This window comes from Lonchura striata, chromosome 6 (genome assembly GCF_046129695.1).
Source record: "Lonchura striata isolate bLonStr1 chromosome 6, bLonStr1.mat, whole genome shotgun sequence".
In the NCBI taxonomy this organism is placed as follows: domain Eukaryota; kingdom Metazoa; phylum Chordata; class Aves; order Passeriformes; family Estrildidae; genus Lonchura; species Lonchura striata.
This window is the reverse complement of record NC_134608.1, coordinates 11,616,206-11,624,797: the sequence shown is the minus strand read 5'-3', so window position 1 is coordinate 11,624,797 and position 8,592 is coordinate 11,616,206.

The window sequence follows — 8,592 nt, the reverse complement described above, 5'->3', positions numbered from 1 at the left end:
CTGCTGAACATCATAGAATTAGCATTTTACAGGGTATTATGAAAAGAAGTGCCTTTATAAAAAATATATGCAGGGCAAACCTCTTGAGTTACATTTTACCTTGTTCTAAATGACAAGTTCCCATGGAGCAAACATTTAATATCTCAGTATGTGGCTGATCTGCATGGACTGACATAAAAATAGAGAATGTTAGAAGTTTTTTACTCTATTGATATAATCATGGCTGTAAACAATTTTTTTTTGTTATGTTAGCTAGTCTTCTGCTCAGAGAAAATAAATTTCACTAGGCAAACTGTATAACTCAAAAATTTGCTATTAATATATATGTAATTTTTATTCAGTTCAATTCTATATGAAGTTAAAGTTGATTTATAAGCTTTAGTCTCTATTGAATCCGAATAAATCAATTACCTTACACTTCATTATCTCTGGATTGTGTTTTTATGAATGATCATCTATGCAGAAGTTTGTGTTTGAACACACAGCTCTGAGCTCAGAGAGAAGTGAGCAAGAGCAGTAAGGGAATTCATAATGAGGCTGCACCTTGCAGCTCAGCCCTACACAGCTATAGGAACTGTAGCAATTTAGAAAGGCACCAATGCTGCTATAGGCCAATGAAGTTTTGGAGGGGAGGAAAAAAAATACAACAAAACCCCTTTTTCCATAAGGGAGTAATGTTGCAGGAGAAGGTTGAATTACAATTACAAATCAAAACTTGATGACAAAGGTATTACAAATGGAAACACCTTATGTTTTCCTGTCTGGCTTTATGAACTTTCAAGACAATACATTTTCTATAAAAGTGATTATAGAAAAGTTTTTATATTTTAAATAAAATTCAAAAAGACTCAGGAAATTTTTTGAAAGATCTAGTGAAGGAGTTCATTGCACAAAGGAGCTCTTACTACTTCTTGACTAAAACCACAAGAGAATAAAAGATTAGATGCTCCCAGTAGAGGGTTAAAGCTGATCTGAAACATAATTAAATTAAATGTGGGCCCAGTGAAATCAATTGCAATATCATTAACATCAGCAACAATAAATTATTACCTATTCAACTTAAACATTGTATAAGTGTGGTGAATCTTTTCCCTTCAAACTCCATCCTAGGTTTTAGCACTCAAACTAGACATCACTGAAAGTTACTTTCACACAAATGTTTGGCAGAAACATCTCTCTGTTCCGACCATATGCATGTTTTTGTAATTATTTTATTATTTCCCCCTTCCAGGATTTCAGATAAAAACTGAAACTGGGTATATGAGTCTGAGAAGAGTTTACCAACTGATCAGTGAAATTTGAAAGTTTTTCTATTACATTATCAAGGATGTTGTGACATCTTTTTTATAGATAGAAGAGTGACAATAGCAGCTTGCTTGATGACTGCTGCCAGTTCACCCATCCTGTGGCACACTGCATGTTGGTCTACTACTGGGGTCTAATGGAATTTCTTAACCTTTTCCAAAGTAATCAGGTGGCTTTTCAGAGTGCTTCTGTTTATTATGCTACAAAGCCTCTTCATAACATGCTCTCTTCTTAATCTGCACTACTGGGGGAACACCCCCTGTATAGAGAATTATGTTATCCCCAACATAACTTGTATGTGGGCAAGTAAAGCACAAAAAAGTCCAGACACAACTCCTTTGTCAAAGATGAATTCCCTATCACCCCCCTCAAACTCTGGTCATGCCTCATCTCCAAATTTGTCTCTGAATCACCTGGAAAAAGTATTTTTGATGTCTTACAGTATCCTGTTAGTATTAACAATATTAGTACATCCTACTTTCTAACCTTTTTTATTTTTTTCTGTTAGAGTCGTTAAGAGGAACATTGCTTGCCAAAGTATTGAATTTTCACAGCCAGGTTGTGACTTTCATCTTTTGCAAAGAATAGTTCTGGTCCTGGGACCCACCCATGCATTCTCCTCAGTCAAATAGTCAAGGAATGAGTAATTCTTCAGTCTTTACTTTTAATTTCTCTCTGATATTGTGAAGACAACCAGATACATGTGGAAAATGAGAGACTAGATTATATTTAGCCTGTAAATTTATTATGAGTTCTCCAGATGTTAAGTCCCTTTTTGTAGTATCTGAAACAACTGTTTATTTTCACAACTAGGATTCTATAATGTCTTATTGGGCAGAATTATTTTTCCCTTGGAAAAATGGAAATCTCTTATGTTAAGGGAAGTTATGTTGCTGTGATTCTTTTGCTTAAAATCAAATATATTCAGAAGGTATTTCAGTTCCTATTGTTATGATTCCCATTAAAATGTAAAGTGTTAATAATCACATAAATATATATTTTAAAAAGTAAACAGTTCATATATTTCTGGGTATACTGAACTGGCAGGCTTTTAGTGTACTCTGGAATCTTACTGTTCAATCTCAGATAGTTGATTTTGATGTCAGTCATTCCAGACAGGTGAATAGTTATTATCATCTATATAGATAGGGAAACAAAGACAAATATAGGGTCTGAATTGGCAGAATGCAGAATAGTGACAGCTTCCACTGACTTCGGGAGCTGTTACTGCTCATCAATTTTACAGCTCAAGTTATTTGTGTTGACTCTTATACAAAGATACACTTGCTTTTTAATGAGTTTTGTCTTTCTAAAGAATCACACGAAGGTTACTAAAGTTATTCCAGGAAATACTGTCTTTCTCTACATCAGAAACTTCATGGTGTAAATTCTACACTTTCATTCAGTGCATCAGGCAAGCATCAATAAAGCAAATTCTTTAGGAGCCATTAGTACATCATAATCACAATCTCTCTGGCTCACCCAGGATGAGGCAAATGACAGATTTTAGAGCTCTCTTCAGGGATCACCTTTTTCTCTTTAATTTAAATGACTATATCTATGCTTATTTTTGCTACGTCAAATACTCTTATACCTATTACAAAAACTAACACAGGCTTCAGACAGCAGTTAAAGATCTGTTTCCATCTATGTCTCCTTTATTACTTAAAGGTTTAATAGCAAACAACAAATCCCTTGCAGTGCAGCAAAGCAGTTGGCCAGTTGCTAAAATCCCAGACTACACTTGTACTTCAATGCTCTGCTGAAGAGGGATGGAGTGTTGATCTGAGGCCAGAACACAATGCCTGGGGCCTCCAAAGTTATTTGTTTCAGTACCAGAATTAGAACTCAAGTTCCCCATTCCCCAGCAGGTATGCAGGTCACTACAACTGTGCTTTACCTCTTATTGAAGTTGATTCTAATAATAATAATAATACCATTTCCACTGGGGTAACAAATCAAACAGAAATAATTGGAGATGGGGGAAACAGTTTCATATTTCAATTTAATGCATCAGCTCTTTTTTCCCCATGAGTAATTTACAGCTCATATGAAAGCAGACAGAGACTAGATTTCACAGATTTTTTTTTTCTTTTCTCTTAGCTTTATTGCTGGTAAAGTAGAAAGAGTGTGTAATTGTTTTTGTTTCCAAATATCTGTGATAATGATCATTTTTAATTTAATAAAATTAAATTAGGAGTTTTTCTTACCAGCTAAAACATTACTTCTCCTCACAGAACTTGATGACAAGTGGGTGAAAATTTATTCACGTACATCATGATGTAAAGATCACACAATGAATGACTTGATTCTTTAAAGTTATAACCAGTCAAAATCAAGACATTCTGAATAACACACCCTCAAAAGAAAAGGTTATTTGTTTCCAGCTGTTACTTAGCACGGTAGACTAAGTTCATCTCCATAAAATGCAAAATAAAATAATACTCTGTGTCATTATGGCTGCGGAACTGTAAGGAATGCTTTAGCAACGTTACAAACGCTCCCTGCCCGCGGAGCTGCAGCGACTCCGGCTCAGCTCGGTGCCAACACGAGCTCGTGTGCGTGCAGGGGTGGGGAAGGCAGAGATCAATCATGCCTCTGATGAAGGATGCTTCAACATCCATCTTCTCAGCCCCCAGATGGAAGCTGTGTGTTTCGCTGGGATGAAGACAGATTAGGCACCGATTCAGTAAAGCACTTGCAGGTGTAGGTTTGAGAGGGCAGGGGGACAAGAAAGAAGAGACAAGATTTTTTTAAAAAAATCTGCTAAAGATGAAACAAGGTACCTCATATCACATTCATAAAGAAATGGCTTTTGGATTTTCTGTCCAGACTACAGAATTCTTGTTAATAGCTAGTTGCCAAAACAGATGCCCTGATTAATGAGAACAGATGGATTTCTCCAGAGGGTGTGCAGATTTAGGCATTACTTTCACTAAATGAAATGCTAATGATCTGGCACCGTGCTTCTCTGTGTGGATTAGATGCCAGTAATATTTTATTTGTATTTGGTGGAGTTAGAATGATCCCTTTTAGGCCTTCTTTGATATAAAATTCTAGTATTATGTATCACCTCCAGATCCCTAAAAGCTATAAATAAACGAGACAAATTCTTTTGCAGGATTTTATTGCTTGCAAACTCTTTTAGTAGATTATACACTTCTTACAGGTTCTTCTCAAGATTTAGAGGAATGTCTGGTTTTGTTATGATAATTGCATTTTCACAAGGCAAATTAATAACTTGATTCATTCTGGTAAGAAAATGAGATTACATTAAATTTTTTGCTATTATATTCAGCACAAGTTTGTTTCCTTGATTTTTTTTTCCACCACAATTTCCAAGTAAAATTAATCTGAAAATTTTGTACTAAACACATTTCTTGTGGAACCAGTCGATTTTGTTTCCCAAATCTGCCATAACCTAATATTTCTGGTGCTAAAAAAAAATAATATTTAAAAAAACCACAAAAGGTTAATGAATTCTGCTCAGAAGTAGCTGACTCAAATCCCTCTCTTATTCTGTAATCTAAAAATTTTCTTTGGTGGAATAAAAGGTTTTTGTCTGTTATGTTTTTATTTTCCTGATTTGCCAGTTTGGTTATTTCAAGACAAATCTTTTATCTGCACAATTCACACCTGCCTGGCTATATATTCTGTAATGTTTTTTGTTTCTGGGAAGACTGTGAGGAAAATAACGCAGAACTCAATAATTTATAAGGGGGCTTTAGGACTAATCTGTCTTTACAATAAGGAAAAAAAATCTCAATCTCCAGAGGATCCCTAGCTGCTACTTGCTTTATAGAACCTGCATCTATAGCCTAGCAGATACATAAGCTTCAAACAACTTTTTTTCATTTTTAAATAGATGTTTTTGCTAAATGCCATTTCCTTTCAGAATTATAAACTCCTTTAGGAGTTTAAAGCAGCAAACTCCTTTAAGAAAAGTACTCACTGGAGGTGGGTGTAAAAATTAGAGACCAGGACTAGAAAGATGACAGGACAATAAAACAGTATAAAAGAAATAAAGGAGCTTGACATTTACAATCATCATAATGACTAACTGACAGGGAAATTGGCCACTGACATTTTTCCTAAAAATAAATAAATTTACAGTTTCTCTGATCAGGTACTGAATACTGGCAGAGAGAAAGATGTGTCAGTAATATCCAGAAGTGGCAGTAGATTTGGGTAGCAGGATCTGGAGCTCTCCAGCCAGGCTGTGTCAGTGCTGTGAGCTGTGAGCTCAGAGGTGCCCCCACAGCAGGGACTCCAGAGGAGCTGGGGTGAGGTCTCACAGCCTGGCAAGGGTCACTCTTCTGCCATCCCTGTGCCATCAGGGATTTGCCAACCCTTTACTTTCTGTGATGTAGTTTCAGGAGTATAAAATTTGTGTCAGACTGTCTAATCCATGGTACTATACAGAGGAAGACAGGACAGCTTAAAATAACTTAAATTTGATGCAGAGTATCTTCAGTTTCCTTGATTTAATTAAAGGAGGATAGGACACCACTTGGAGCAGAGATCTGATGATGATTTCCCTTTCATAATTAATTTTCCATGCCAGCTGTCTTGCCCCTTGTAAATCCATTTCACAGACTCCACAGTTTCTGTTCTCTCTTATTGAGAGTACTGTATGCTATCTTGTCCATGAACTGTACAGAAATCTCAAGTACAGTGACACCATTGCATTCACCAGCTATATTTGTTCCCTCAAAAATGTATCAGATTTGACAGGTTCTGGATGCTATGAATTCATGGTGATTGACATTAATTATATTCCTTGCCTTTAGTTACTTATTAATCACCTAAATCTCTTATTCAGTTTTCACCTTCTATGGAGCTGTGTAGGACTTCAGATCTGAGGGAAAAAAACTCAGAATAAGGCAATGTGGATAATTCCAACTTAGTAAATAGTCAGAAATACCAAAATCCTGCAGCTAAATAAGTAATCTTGCCAAATAGCCAGTGGAACTCCTCTGTTCCTACCCATCATGCTAAATATACCAGTCAAAATTCATCTTCAGCTCTTCATTGGAACTTCCTGGAGTGCATTAATATACGGAATGAAGGCGGGCTTTAAACTTTCTGACAGTTTATAATTGCAGTGCAGCAAACTTGCCCACCAGAAAAAGGGATGTAGTCTGAGTCCTGTTATATGTTATTCTTTGCATTAACCCATTGAAATTCAAACTCTTTATTGCAAAACTGAAATGTGAGACCCATTTTTGTACTGGTGTTGAAGGCTTAAGCACTGTACTGGTGCTGCTTAAGCCATGCTAAAGACAAGTGAGTCCTGTGTGTGACAGTGGGGAATGTAAACCATTTCCTTTATCTGTAGCACTCAAAAAATGTTAGGTAGTGGCATTTGTATCTGAACTGAATGTTGCCATAAATGCAGCCACCCATGCTGCCGGCTTTGCTGTCTGCCTCAAAAAGATAACAATAGAGAGCCTTGACCGTATGGTATTTATGCTGCATTAGCTGCCTGGTAGATCCCACATATGTTTCAGGCCAGCAGGATGAATACTGCATTTTCTTACCCTCTCTTTTCCTCTCAAAAGGGAATGAGACTCTAGACCTCAAGCCTTTGTAGTGCTGGAGTCAGACAGCAGCATCCACTGAGACAGCTGAGTCCCTCCATGGCAGGGCAGGATTTCACACAGAGGGAGCTCTCCATAGTGCTCCTGCTGAATGGTGGAGCAGCCCTGGGGTTCTCTCCCAGTTCAAATGCTTTGGGAAGGAAATTAACTCTCCCCGAATTTGTAGAAGCATTTTGTGAGAAACTGGTATCTTATTAAATTTGCTGTAAAAATGCCAAGAGAAAAACATTTATGAATGGAGAAATTAAATCCCTGAAAAGGAAACTTCTGGAAAGGAAGTGGAAGATTAATGTTGCCAACATTCTGTGGATTTTGTTTTTTGTTTGGGTTTTTTTTTGGCACTGTTCAGCTCAATCTGTAAAATGGCCACCTTGTAGTAAACAGTTTTTTTGGCAAATTACCATAAGAATTAAAGCAAAACCTTTAAATTCCCACATGAAACTAAAAAGCACTCTACCAGATCTGATTAATTCTAACATAATCACTGTTAGATTCCTTTTATGTACGGTTTGCATAAGGCTAAGGTAGATGTAGCACTGGAAAAATTCTTAGAGTACAGATTATTTGAGTCTCACTGTATATCAGACTGAGTACAAGAATGACTTCTTTGGTTTTGGGACACACTCCAGCAGCTTCTGACACTGGTGGAAGGAATGCTGTGGCTTTTGATGTCTACAAACCCAGCTCAGGTCTTGAAAGAAATGTAGTGAAAGAGAACCAATTCTTACAGCCAGATAATAATGAAAGAAAAACTAATTTTAAACATTTCCATGATCACAGTTCTGTGACAACTGCAAACCCAGTTTGTACAGTTTACAAAAAAAAAAAAATATTTTTCATTTTGCAAACTCAACCTGGGATTAGAGACCCAGGTAGATTTTTCCAGCTAATGCATTAGCTTGGAAAAAAATTACAAATATCCAGGAGTTACAGCTTTGCTAACAAGTCTGCATGTGATGCATAAAGCAGAATTTGAGCCTAGCTCTCATTCTCAAAAGTTTAATTGGCTCCCTTGGGCAAACTGTGAAGAAAAGAAACTGACATTACTCTAGAACTGAGGTGGCCTAAAAGCAGTTTCAGATCATAGGAAATGTAATGGTCGGCCCTGAGTTACTTTATTGGTGCATCTTCAAGGCAGGATTTTACACAATTTTTGAGTGCACAAAAATATTTATTTCTTAACAGTAATAGTAGAATGCTGGGAATAACATGCCAGTGAGACCAGTTCAACATCCACAGATTTGCCCCTTTCTCATGACTACAGGAATTACAGACAAGTCTTAAATGGACATGTAAACTTTAAGGAAATATTAGGGAAGAGCTGTGTTACTCAAAATAGACTGATGATTATTTTTGCCAAGCTGCTATTTTCAGTCAGCTTTTTTTGGTCTTTCTTTTCTCCTCTCCTCAGGTTCTTATAGCTTTTCATGTCAGTATTCATCTCAAAAGACTTTGAATTACTGATAATTCCCAAATCATTCCTCTTAGTCTATCTTTTTTAATCTTACGTGGTCTTGCTTTACACAGATTGACAACGTTTTTGACAGCAAAACTGAGCCATTGTTATATAACTGATATAGGGTAGGATTCACTGCTGAGAAAAGGTTGCTGAATCTACTTTGTTTTTCTTACTCTTATTCTTTCCTCTCTTCCAGCTTCTGCTTCCAAAAGAAAAGAGTCAATACAC